Source organism: Triticum urartu, unplaced genomic scaffold (genome assembly GCF_056163025.1).
Source record: "Triticum urartu cultivar PI428250 unplaced genomic scaffold, HENAU_Tu73 scaffold13, whole genome shotgun sequence".
In the NCBI taxonomy this organism is placed as follows: Eukaryota; Viridiplantae; Streptophyta; class Magnoliopsida; order Poales; family Poaceae; genus Triticum; species Triticum urartu.
In genome coordinates, this window is record NW_028259765.1 from 60,001 (window position 1) to 75,000 (window position 15,000).

Below are 15,000 nucleotides of genomic sequence, written 5' to 3' on the forward strand. Positions count from 1 at the left end.
GAACAATATGAGTCCGAAGCTTCTTTCGTAACTCCCATAATTTCTTCGTAGTGGCTCCGTTCCATGCCTCATTTCATAGGGAAGCCCAAAGTGGCTCTATTTCATTCTATTTCACTTCCTAGCACTTCCTATCATTTAATATCCATCCCTTTGGTCTTATTGACATAAGAGATGTCATTTATAGTCTATCTCTTTCTATATATGGAAAGTCAAGAAATTCTCATCGAAACATCGAGAAATTGTGCATATAGAAAACTCTAAAGAAAGAAAAAAAGGAGACCCATGCCATGATTTTCAAATCTTTTCTATTTAGTAGTCTAAGTTTCTCGATGAGGATAATTAATTCGGTCGTTGTGGTCGGACTCTATTATGGATTTCTGACTACATTCTCCATAGGTCCCTCTTAGATCTTCTTTCTCCAATCTTGGATTAGGGAAGAAGGAGATATTCGCGACTACTGGCGATTTCATTATGGGGCAGCTCATGATCTTCATATCGATCTATTATCCACCTCTGTATCTATTCTTTCTTAGCTAAACAGGTGGAAGATCTATCCAATTTGGTTATATTATATCATGGACTCGAAAAACGGATCTGAATTTGACTGAAATGCACGATCTTCACAGGTATCACTTTTCACGATACCTAAAAGGTGGAATAGCGATTTTCGAACCATTTCCTATAAGAGAATGGTTTCCATTACTTTGAGAAATGGATTCTTATATCAAACTATAGCTATTGCATTAAAGAAGAAAAGAAACTAATAGAAGTCGAAGACGCGGAATGATAGTGAATAGAGAGAAAGATTCTTCTGATTTTCTTGTTTCTATCTACTAGACGCCGTAGAGAATTGAGAATTTTCATGTCTTTCAATTCTCGTACTCGTAATTGGAAAGTTATGGAAGGAGACCCATCATTTTGCAATGAAAACAACATATAAAACTCTGGACAATTTCGAAATCAGGCCAAGCGTCTTAATACATATGCAAAAAAATTCATTATTGGCCCACCATTGATTAGAAGATTTAGCTTGTATGAATCGCTATTGGTTTGATACGAATAATGACAATCGTTTCAGTATGTTAAGGATACAGATGTATCCACAATTCATTTAGAGTTACTTAATAGTCTATTTCTTATACCATATCTCTATCCCGTGAAATTCTCGAGCCAAAAGATGGATGCATATGCTGTGTTTCATTTTGCTAAATGATATCAATTAAATGGTGTATCAATTCCATAAATTGCATATAGCAATAAATAAATCAGCAAAATTCTTTCTAATATTTTAGATAGAAGAAACATTTCTTCTATCTAAAATATTAGAAAGAATGTACCCTTCTATCCAAATCCAATTTGCATCGATAAAATAAATCCAAATTCCAGTAGTAGATGAATAATTGCAAATTTGTGTGTGTACGAGATTAGAATAACTTCAAAATAACTGACATAATTTTGTATTTTTCCTGATCAGAAAAATACATGAAAAAGAAAGGAGGTAGAAAAATTTTTGGATTTATGGTTAAAGAAGAAAAAGAAGAAAACAGGGGTTCTGTTGAATTTCAAGTATTCAGTTTCACCAATAAGATACGGAGACTTGCTTCACATTTGGAATTACACAAAAAAGATTTTTCATCGGAAAGAGGTCTACGAAGACTTTTGGGAAAACGTCGACGTTTGCTGGCTTATTTGGCAAAGAAAAATAGAGTACGTTATAAGAAATTAATCGGTCAGTTGAATATTCGGGAGCAGTAATTTAATCGTTCAAATTTTTTTCTTGTTTTATTATTTTTTTAGTAGTCTTATAGTAGTCTTAGATTTTTCATTTTGATGAGCCTCGCTTTGAGGAATTCATGGAATAATCCATTTTCATGGAATAATGAATTAAGGAAGAAAGGATATGAGTCTACCGCTTACAAGAAAAGATCTCATGATAGTCAATATGGGCCCTCAACACCCATCAATGCATGGTGTTCTTCGACTGATCGTTACTCTCGATGGTGAGGATGTTATTGATTGTGAACCCATATTAGGGTATTTACACAGAGGAATGGAAAAAATCGCGGAAAACCGAACTATTATACAATACTTACCTTATGTAACAAGGATATAGAGAGATTGTAGAAAGGGGATAGGATAGTTATTTTTGCAAGAGACTTGTTGTAAATTCCTTAACTTAAGAAAGAAAAAAGAATAAAAACACAGATACATAACATAAAAAAAAGAATAAATAAGACGAGATTCGACCTCCCCCTACATATTTAATTTCCTCTCCTATACAAAAACTAGCAAGACCCACTCCATTGGTAATTCCATCAATAACACCCTTATCAAAAAACTCCGTGAGTTCGGTTAACCCTCTTATACCGAGGGTAAAGACCCTAGTATAGAAAATATCTATATAACCACGATTATATGACCAACTGTATATATTTTTTTTTACTTGATCTAAAAATTCTTTTTTAGGATTTCCTTTGTAAAAAGAGTTTATTAAATCCAAATTCTGAAAAAAAGAATAAGCGGATCCATAGAAGATATATGCTATGAATAAACCAAAGATAGCTAGACTTACAGAAGAAATTGCATTAGTAATAAATTCATATGAATTTACAAAAGAATTAGAACTTTCCTGGGTAAAGTTTATTGAGGGAGTTAACCACTTTGATAATATGGTTAACTCTGCTATTCCATTACCAATTCCTCCATTATCAAAAGAGATTCCTATGAATCCAATGAACAAAGTGAAAAGTAGTAATATAAGAAGAGGAAATAACATAGTATTTCCCGTTTCATGCGGATAGGCAAAAGTTTTTTTAGCCCCAAAAGACGTAGTAAAGGATCCTATCCTATTTCTTGTATTACCTTGAATTTTTGGTATATTTTGTGAACAAAAAAGAAACTCCACTCTTCGTTGTTGATAAAACGAAATCCCTATTCACTCCTTTGGGTATCCTTTTTCCCCATAAGGATATTGAATACAAGGAACTCTCTTTAGTGCTACTGTAATTTTGAAAATGAACACGCAAATACCCATCAAATGTAAGTAAATATATCCGAAACATATAAAAGGCAGTTAATCCTGCAGTAAAGGAGGCTATTATTCCAAAAAAGGGCGAATACAACCAACTATTACTAAGGATTTCATCTTTGGACCAGAAGCAAGCAAGAGGTGGAATACCACAAAGAGAAAGTGTACCCCATAAAAAAGTAGTTCTTGTGATTGGAATGTATTTTCTTAAACCGCCCATAAGAACCATATTTTGACTTTTATCTGGTGAATATCCAACAAGAGGTTCCATTGAATGAATAACGGATCCGGATCCCAAGAACAATAAAGCTTTTGAATAAGCATGAGTGATCAAATGGAATAAAGCAGCTTGATAAGAACCTATACCTAGAGCTAACATCATATAACCCAATTGAGACATTGTAGAATAGGCTAAGCTTCTTTTAATATCTCTCTGAGCAAGAGCTAAAGTAGCTCCTAAGAATAGTGTTATTGTACCTACTAAAGAAATAAAACTCATTATCAAAGGTAAAGATATGAAAAGAGGAAGAAGTCGAGCTAGAAGAAAAATTCCCGCAGCAACCATAGTTGCTGCGTGTATAAGAGCCGAAATAGGAGTGGGCCCTTCCATAGCATCGGGTAACCATACGTGAAGAGGGAATTGTGCGGATTTCGCAACTGCACCAAGGAATAATAAAAAAGCACACAAAGTAGTAAGTAAAGAGTTAATTCCATTATTAGGAATCCAGTTATTAGCTATTTTGAACAAATCCCTAAACTCTAAACTACCTGTTATCCAAAAAAAACCTAAAATTCCTAATAATAGACCAAAATCCCCTACACGATTAGTTACAAAAGCTTTTTGACAAGCACTCGCTGCGATTGGTCGTGTAAACCAAAAGCCTATCAATAAATAAGAACACATTCCCACGAGTTCCCAAAAAAAATAAATTTGTATCAAATTGGAGCTAGTAACCAATCCCAACATGGAAGTATTGAAAAAACTTATATAAACAAAAAATCTCAAATATCCTTCATCGTGAGACATATAACCATCACTATAAATAAGAACCAGGATTCCTACAGTAGTAATTAGTATTAACATAATAGAAGTAAGTGGGTCAATCAAGTATCCAAATTCTAAAGAAAAATCATTATTGACGGTCCAAGACCATAGATATTGATAGATCGAACTTCCATTTATTTGTTGAATAGACAGTTGAACTGAGAATACCATAGCTATACTTAAGAGTAAAACACTAGGAAAAGCCCATATGCGACGAAGATTTTTTGTTGCTGTCGGAATAAGAATAAGGCCAAATCCCATTGACATAATAACTGGAAGTGGGAGAAGAGGGATTACCCATGCATATTGATATGTATGTTCCATAAGAAAAGAAATTGCAATTTTTACTTCAATTTTTACTTCAATTTTTCTATAAAATTGTTTCCGATTCACCAAACCAATTCTTATCTCTTTCTGAAAGAATAAATAAAAAGAATAAGAAAAAATACTGAAATTCTTAATTTTTCCAAAATTTATCTCATTGAAATAATTAAAAATTAAGAATGGGTTTAGTTGGTTAAATTAAAAAAGTTAATAAAATAACTAGGTAACGAAGTTATTTTATTAACTAAATAAAGATATTTATAAAAATAAAAAAAAAAAAGTGGAATCATTTTACTTTCTATTCATAATTCATTTTTATATTTCTTTAAAACAAAGATGAAACAGCTCTCTTGTTCCATAATTAACTGATTGAGTGAATTCCAATGAAAACCTATGTTTATAAGAAATTATCGAATAGTCCTTACTTCATATAGAACTAAAATTCTAATGACTATAAATTACCTAAGTTTTAGAATGTCTTGTTTAAGAGACTCAGTATTTTTTGTTTTGATTGGAATTCCTTTCCTTTATGGAATACCATTCTGAACTTAATTAACTATTTTCATTTTCCCTTCTTTTTATCCCCCCGTCTTATCTTATATGGGGGATAGGCTTCCATACCATATATCTATATATGGAGTATACTTGATATATAAATAGATATAAATAGATTTAAATGAGAAACCCTTCTATATATTCTATATTATTAAAAAAAAAGTATAAAATATATAAAGAAAAAATGTTAAAAAATTCTTGTTGTCTTATCCGCATTAGACAAAATGAAGTAAAAAATAATTCAAAATTTAAGTATCTTTCAGTATCTAAGTATAAATACTAATAAAAAGAAGAAAGAAGGATTGATTTGCAGCAATAGATGTCTTTCACATACAACTAGAAAAAAGTAATTTCCTTTTTGAATGGCAGTTCCAAAAAAACGTACTTCAATGTCAAAAAAGCGTATTCGTAAAAATATTTGGAAGAAAAAGACTTATTTTTCCATAGTACAATCTTATTCTTTAGTAAAATCAAGATCATTTTCGAGCGGTAATGAGCATCCAAAACCAAAGGGTTTTTCTGGGCAACAAACAAATAATAAGATTTTGGAATAATATGAATTGACTTATCAAAAAAGAATTCCAATTATTTAATAATTTGGATTCTTCTTTGAATGTACTTTTATGTGTCGAATTACTCGGTACAATATTCTTAGAACAAAAAACCCCTCTTATCTTATATATACAAGAAAAAAAAAGTTTTGTTTGGTATACTGTGTGCTAAGTATTCTTTTCCTATCAATGAACTTTTCATAATTTTCCTAATAGAATCCTCATATTCTATTAGGAAAATTATGAAAAGTGGAGTATTCTTACAATAGGACTTACAACTTCCACCTATCTTCTCCAAAATCATAAGGTTAGTAAATCTTATTAATAAGAGCATAAAGACTTTCATTCTAGAAATTTTTAAAAAATCCAAAAAGCCTTTTCTATTTATCCATTTTATTTTAATTTCATCATTAAATAGAAACCCTTTTGGATTTTTTTCATTGTATTGAAAGAATTTTCAAAATGTAAAGGGGAAATTAATTAGAAAAAATTAGTTCTATAATTGCAAGTTAGAAAAAAGAAGTTCCAACTCTTTCAAGCAGTGTTTGTGTTTCTATTGGGCAAAGCAAGAGTTTATTGTAAAAAAAAAAAATGGAAACGATACTACCAAACGAAGTCTATTTTAATGAAAACTCTAATGTTCCTAAATTTTATGGACTTTCCCAATATCGACGATTCCCAAGATAATAGCTATTATTCTTTTAAGTTACCTATTATTTGAAGTTAGCCGCCATGGTGAAATTGGTAGACACGCTGCTCTTAGGAAGCAGTGCTCAAGCATCTCGGTTCGAATCCGAGTGGCGGCATTCTTGAAAAAGAATACAATAGATTAGAAATCAATTCGAAATTTACAATTTTGTAATGGGACCTTCCCCTTATGCTATTTGCAACTTTAGAACATATACTAACTCATATCTCTTTCTCAACGATTTCAATTGTGATTACGATTCATTTTATAACCTTATTAGTTCGTGAACTTGGAGGATTACGCGATTCGTCAGAAAAAGGAATGATAGTTACTTTTTTCTCTATAACAGGATTCTTAGTTTCTCGTTGGGCTTCCTCGGGACATTTTCCATTAAGTAATTTATATGAGTCATTGATCTTCCTTTCATGGGCCCTGTATATTCTTCATACCATTCCTAAAATACAGAACTCTAAAAATGATTTAAGCACAATAACTACGCCAAGTACTATTTTAACGCAAGGCTTTGCCACATCGGGTCTTTTAACTGAAATGCATCAATCCACGATACTAGTACCTGCTCTACAATCTCAGTGGTTAATGATGCATGTCAGTATGATGTTATTAAGCTATGCAACTCTTTTGTGCGGATCCTTATTATCTGCCGCTATTCTAATCATTAGATTTCGAAATAATTTCCATTTCTTTTCTAAAAAGAAAAAAAATGTTTTAAATAAAACATTTTTCTTTAGTGATATTAAATATTTTTATGCAAAAAGAAGTGCTTTAAAAAGAACCTCTGTCCCTTCATTTCCAAATTATTACAAATATCAATTAACGGAGCGTTTGGATTCTTGGAGTTATCGTGTCATTAGCCTAGGATTTACCCTTTTAACCGTAGGTATTCTTTGTGGAGCAGTATGGGCTAATGAGGCCTGGGGATCCTATTGGAATTGGGATCCTAAGGAAACTTGGGCATTTATTACTTGGACCATATTCGCAATTTATTTACATAGTAGAACAAATCCAAATTGGAAGGGTACGAATTCTGCACTTATAGCTTTGATAGGATTTCTTATAATTTGGATTTGTTATTTTGGTATAAATCTATTAGGAATAGGCTTACATAGTTATGGTTCGTTTACATTAACACCTAAATGATTACATAAAATAAAACCTTCATGAAATGAAGGTTTTTACTTTTATGTTTTATTTGAGAACCCCTTGAACGCCTTATCAAAGGGTTCTCAAAAATTCGAGATAGATCTAATTATACTTTTTTACTTATTTCTGCATTATATACTTTTTTACTTATTTCTGCATTAATAGAGCAGACGAGTAAAAAAAAGCAAACCTATTTAGGATAATAATTGGATAAGAGAGCCTCTACCCTGTCAACGGATAGGGAGAGAACAAAATCTGGATAAATACCAATTCCTATTACTGGTAAAAAGATACAGATTAAAATAAAGAGTTCTCGTGGTCCAGAATCCACAAAATTTGCGTTTGGAACATTAAATAGCTTGTATCCATAGAACATCTGGCGTAACATAGATAATAAATAAATAGGAGTTAATATCATTCCAATTGCCATTACAAAAGTAATTAGTGTTTTTGGCATTAACAGAAATTTTGGACTAGTAATTAGTCCAAAAAATACTACTAATTCTGCGACAAAACCACTCATTCCTGGTAAGGCAAGAGAAGCCATTGAAAAGCTACTAAACATGGTAAAAATTTTAGGCATTGGGATAGATATTCCCCCCAGTTCTTCGAGATAAACAAGACGCATTCTATCAGAAGCGGTTCCTGCCAAGAAAAAAAGTGTAGCACCAATAAATCCATGGGATAATATTTGTAAAATAGCTCCATTGAGTCCAATGTTGGTTATGGAACCAATTCCTATAATTATGAAACCCATGTGAGATACAGAGGAATAAGCTATTCTTTTTTTGAAATTTCGTTGACCAAGAGAAGTTGAAGCTGCATAGATTATTTGGATCGCTCCTATTATTACTAACCAGGGCGAAAATAGATAATGAGCATGAGGTAACAATTCCATGTTGATCCGAATCAATCCATATGCTCCCATCTTTAATAATATTCCCGCTAAAAGCATACATGTACTATAATGTGCTTCCCCATGGGTATCTGGTAACCACGTATGTAGGGGTATAATCGGCAATTTGACAGCATAAGCAATAAGGAAGCCAAAATATAAAAGTATTTCCAAGGTTGCAGGGTATGATTGATTAATTAATCTTTCCAAATCTAATCCTGGTTCGTTGGAACCATATAAGCCCATACCCAGAACTCCGATTAAGAAAAAAATGGAACCGCCTGCAGTATACAAAATAAACTTTGTAGCTGAATATAGACGCCTCTTCCCCCCCCACATGGATAAAAGTAAGTAAACAGGAATTAATTCTAACTCCCACATGATAAAAAAAAGTAAAAGGTCTCGCGAAGAAAATAATCCTATTTGACCACTATACATTGCGAGCATCAGGAAATAGAATAATCGCGAATTCCGTGTAATTGGCCAAGCTGCTAAAGTAGCTAAAGTAGTGATAAATCCTGTCAATAAAATAGATCCTAATGAAAGTCCATCGATTCCCAATCTCCAGTGGAAATCGAAGACATCTATCCATTTATAATCCTCCTTTAATTGGATTAAGGGATCCTCCAGTTGGAAATGATAACAGAACGCATAAGTCATTAGAAGGAATTCTAATAAACAAATAGATATAGTATACCACCTAACGACTTTGTTTCCCTTATGAGGTAAAAAGAAAATTAATGAACCTGCAAATATCGGCAAAACAACAAGTATTGTTAACCAAGGAAAATAACTCATGATAAAGTGATAAAGACAAGATACGTTTTGACCAGAAAAGCCCGTGCTCGATTATTTCGAGCACAGGCTTCTTCGGTAAAGAGGAATCAGACGATTCGAGTGAAGTTTTTTGTAACGTATCAATAAGATAGAGCCATGCTACGTGTTGTTTCAGGCCCTAAATAAACGCGGACACTTAAAAAATCTGTCGGGCAGGCAGATTCACATCTCTTACAACCCACACAATCTTCGGTTCTCGGCGCGGAAGCAATTTGCTTGGCTTTACATCCATCCCAGGGTATCATTTCTAATACATCTGTTGGACAAGCTCGTACACATTGAGTGCATCCTATACATGTATCGTAAATTTTTACGGAATGTGACATTGGATCTATAAATTTTTCTTTTCAACATAAAATTTTTCGATCTGGTAAAAATGAAATTAGTACTATAATGAGTCATATGTATTGTAGACACCAGACGAAGCAATGGTTTATCCAAACTTCAAAAAAAAAAATCTATTTTTTAATCTGTTTGTGAGAAAGCGTGAAGAGAGCCAAGAGACTTTAATTTTGGATTTCAACAATAAATAAGAAATAAGAAAGAATTTTACGAATTGTACAGACGAATTCGAATTAGCCAATAAATTGGCTATCGTCTTTTCAATATAAATTATTGCAATATTCAAATTGCAATATCAATGAATTACAAATACAAAAATTCATTTAAGTGAAAAAGAATACTATGCAATAATCTACTAAAAAAAATGGATATTCTCAAATAATACTAAGAAAATAGTATTGATTTCTATTTATTTTAATATGTGCGCCTTTGTTTAGAGGATTCTATGTCTAATTATTCAAAAGTCTAATTATTCAATAAATTAGATTGATTGATACGAGTGGATTTCCTATTACGATGGATGGAAGAAAGAATGGATAGTCCAATAGCGGCTTCAGCAGCTGCAAGGGCTATAACAAAAATTGCGAAAATATCTCCTTTTAATTGGCGACTATCAAATAGATCAGAAAATGTTACGAGATTTAGATTAATTGAATTCAGTATAAGTTCAAGACATATTAGAGCTCTAACCATGTTTCGGCTTGTGATCAATCCATAGATACCAATCGAAAATAAATAGACACTCAAAAAAAGTACATGCTCAAACATCATTAACTAACTCCTTATCAATCTCGATTCATTTCAATATGAGGGCAAGAATTGAACCGATTCAATTAATTACAATAGAACAATTACACAACAAAAGAAAAAAAAAAAAAAAAAAAAGGAGGTATTTGTTGGCAGTAGATGGATTTTACTAAATCAAAATTGTGATTCTTTAGTTATTTATTTTAGATTTGCAATTCTTATAATTTGTACTTTTTCTAAGTTTTCTTATTGCCGAGCCATAGTAATTGCACCTATTAAAGAAACTAGAAGAATTATGGAAATGAGTTCAAACGGAAGATAAAAATCGGTTGCTAAATGAATTCCAATTTGTTGAACATTATTTATGAGACCCTGTTCTACTATTTGGTTTGATCTTGTAGTCCAAAGAATTCCATACCACGACGTATCTGGGATAGTAGTCATTAGTGAAAAAACAATAGTTATACAAACGAGTGAAGTGAACCCATCTCCAATAGTCCAATAATTCTTATCTTTAGACCATTCTGAGCCATTTACGAACATTACAGCGAATATGATCAAGACATTTATGGCTCCCACATAAATAAGAAGTTGTGCGACAGCTACAAAGTAGGAATTTAATAAAAAATAGAATAAGGATATACAAACAAGAACTAATCCCAGCGAAAAGGCAGAATAAATGGGGTTGGTAAGTAATACTACTCCTAGACCCCCTAGTAGAAGAACAAATCCCCCAAATAGCATAAGAATCTCATGTATTGGTCCAGGTAAATCCATTATGGATAAAAAGAAATTAATAGTATAAAATTTTTCATGAACTGACTAAAACTAAAGGATTCAAGGAAGGAAAAAAGGATTAGGGTATTTTTTTGTGTATAAACTTATAGTTATAAATTATATTATATCACGAAAATCTAGTCTGATTTAAAATAAGAAATAATTTCCAATAAGCAGTAGTTTTTCGTTTTTCTTTATAGTTTAATTTTAAAGTTTAATAAAGAATTATTAGATTTTTATAACAGAAAGACAAAATCAAAGTTTAGTAATCAGTAATCGTTCTTGAATTCGAAGATTTTTCTTTGTTTATTTTACTTTCAGACGAATTCCTAATTGTTTGAATTGTGTAATCTCCCATTATGGAGATTGGTAACCGACTTAAAGCAATTTGATTGTAATTCAATTCATGACGATCATAGGTAGAAAGTTCATATTCTTCAGTCATTGATAAACAGCTTGTTGGACAGTACTCAACACAATTGCCACAAAATATACAAACTCCGAAATCAATACTATAATTAAGCAATTGTTTTCTTTTAATATCCTTTTCAAATCTCCAATCCACAACGGGTAAATCTATCGGACATACGCGAACACATACTTCACAAGCAATACATTTATCAAATTCAAAGTGGATTCGCCCTCGGAAACGCTCTGGTGTAATTGATTTTTCATAAGGGTAGTGAATCGTTATAGGTAAACGATTTGTGTGGGATAAGGTAGTTATGAAACTTTGACCTATGTACCTTGTAGCACGTATTGTTTGTTGACCATAACTCATGAACCCAGTTACCATAGGGAACATATTCATTCTAAATATCTATGAAAAAGATATGTTTCTTTCTCTTGTTTGAGAGAGCTTTTGTGTTGAAAATATTCTTACTATTATTGTATTATCTTATTTATAGTGAAACAAGTTGAGAAGAGGTTGTTAATAAGAGATTGCCCAGGGAAATAGGTAAAAGAAATTTCCATCCAAGATTTAATAACTGATCCATTCTCATCCTCGGTAAAGTCCATCTTATTGTGATAGAAATGAAGAGAAATAAATAAGCTTTAGTTAATGTAATAAATATACCCATTGTCATTTCCAAAATTCCAACTGCTTTATTCATTTGGAAAAAATCAAAAAAGGATATATAGGGAATAGATAAATTCCACCCGCCCAAGTAGAGAACTGTTACAAATAAAGAAGAAACTAATAAATTTAGGTAAGAAACAAGATAAAATAAACCATATTTGATACCGGAATATTCAGTTTGGTAACCTGCTACTAATTCTTCCTCCGCTTCTGGTAAATCAAAGGGTAATCTTTCACATTCTGCCAAAGAAGAAATTAAAAAAACCAGAAAACCTATAGGCTGACGCCAAATATTCCATCCAAAAAAACCGTATTTTGACTGTGCTTCAACTATATCAACTGTACTTGAACTGTTAGATAATCATAGTCGGTGATAACATCACAGTTCCCACCGCTATTTCAAAACCGTACATGAAACCTTAGCTTCATACGGCTTCTCTATGATCAGAAAAAGGAAAGGACTGTTTTGTTCCTAGCCCCGGGGGCGTAGATAGAATTAGATAAAATAAAATAGATTTGAAAGTCCTAAATTAGACCAAAGGAATTCCGTCTGCTAGAATAAGAAAAAGCGCTTCCGAATTGATCTCATCCTTTATAATATAATGAAAATTTTTCTTTGTTCAGTAATAACTTAATCTTGGAATAAAACACTTGTTACTTGTTATAGGAATTCAATTAATAAATGGAAAGAGTTGGGTATTAGTTCATGAGCAATTCTGCATGAATATGGATAGAGGAAGGAAATAATGAAAATTTTTTCTAGTGCACTCCATATCTTTTTTACTATTCTTCTTTCCCCAGGGAGGGGGTATTTAAAAAGAAAAAATGGATAAAGGGTTAATTCGTTCTTGATAGCCATTTCCTTAACAAGTGAATGGGAACATACTCTGGATCGGAATCCGAAGAAAGTACTACTTGATAATTTCTACAAATTGCAAGTCCTTATTATGATTCCTTTTATGGGCAAAAATCTCTAATGTTTTAGATTTTCCATTACTAATCCTTTATGTACTTTAGTGTTCCTAACCCTTCACTAACTTTTGGTGGATTCTTCTTATGGATTATTAAGTTATAGTAATAACTAGGAGTATTCTAGTAATGGAATTCCATATCGTGAATCCTTTATTCTTGGCCGCTTCAAGATATGATGACTAATTAAAAAATATCAACCTTGGGATAAAGAGTTTACACTGCTTATGTTTACTTCCACTTTTTTCTTGTACGTAGGAAATGAGATTTTTTCTTTTTACTACAAATTTATAAGCTGTTTTGTTTCACTCATATAGCTATCTAGTTTAACTTACCAACCCAAATACTAAATAAGAAAAGGAATATAAATAGTTAATGGATTTTATAGGAAAAAGATCTATTTTAACGAATCACACGTAGAGATATTGCTAGCACACAAAAAGTTAATGGTATTTCATAACTAATGGATTGAGCAGCAGCTCGTAGACCGCCTGAAAAAGAATATTTATTATTTGAGCTATATCCTGCCATAAGAAGACCAATAGGAGCTATACTTGAAATGGCAATCCATAAAAAAACACCAATACTAAGATCGGCTAAAACAAAATGATATCCCAAAGGGATAACTAAAAAACTTAATAAAACTGATATGACTGCTATAGAGGGTCCAATGCTAAATAAAGAAATATCTCCTCGGGATGGCAGAATATCTTCTTTAAAAAGTAGCTTAGTCCCATCTGCTATAGCTTGAAGCAGGCCCAGGGGGCCAGCATATTCAGGACCAATACGTTGTTGTATCGACGCAGATATTTCTCTTTCTAACCACACAATTACGAGTACCTCTATTGTTATTCCCAAAAGGAGGGTCAAAATGGGTAGAATCGATATCAGTCCATAGACTTCTTTTAATAATTCCAATTTCGAAAAAGAATTGATAGTTTCTACCTCTACCCTATCTATTATCATTTCAACGATCAACTTCCCCCATAATGATATCTATACTACCTAATATCGTCATGATATCAGCCAATTTCATTTTTTTAACTAGCTGAGGAAGAATTTGCAAATTAATAAACCCGGGTGGACGGATTTTCCATCTCCAGGGGAAAAGGCTATCATCTCCTACTAGATAAATCCCTAATTCACCTTTTGGGGCTTCTACTCTTACATAAAGCTCTTGTCTTGACAATTCAAAATTGGGCGAAGGTTTTTTACCAAGAAATTTATACTCAAAATCATTCCATTCAGAATTATTTTCTTTCTTAAAGCGTCGGACTTCTAAATTTTCATAAGGTCCTCCAGGAATTTTTTCTACAGCTTGTTGAATTATTTTGATGGATTCCCTCATTTCACCAATTCGTACTAAATAGCGAGCTAACGAATCCCCTTCTTTTTGCCATTGGACTTTCCAATCAAATTGGTTGTAAGACTCATAAGGATCTACTTTACGAAGATCCCATTGTATTCCAGAAGCTCGTAACATCGGTCCCGATAAGCCCCAATTTACTGCTTCTTCTCCGCTAATAAAACCTACTCCTTCAACTCGCTCTAAAAAAATTGGATTCTGTGTAATAAGTTGTTGATATTCAACAACTCCGCGTAAAAAATAATCACAGAAATCTAAACATTTATCGATCCATCCATAAGGTAGATCGGCGGCTACTCCTCCGATGCGAAAGTAATTGTGCATCATTCGCATACCTGTAGCAGCTTCAAATAGATCATATATTAATTCTCTCTCTCTAAAAATATAGAAAAAAGGAGTCTGTGCGCCGAGATCCGCCATAAAAGGTCCAAGCCATAGCAAGTGAGAAGCTATCCGGCTTAATTCTAACATAATTACCCTAATATAGCTGGCTCTTTGTGGTATTTGAATATTCTCCAAGAATTCTGGTGCATTTACTGTTATTGCTTCTGTAAACATAGTAGCTAAATAATCCCACCTTGTTACATAAGGTAAGTATTGTATAATAGTTCGGTTTTCCGCGATTTTTTCCATT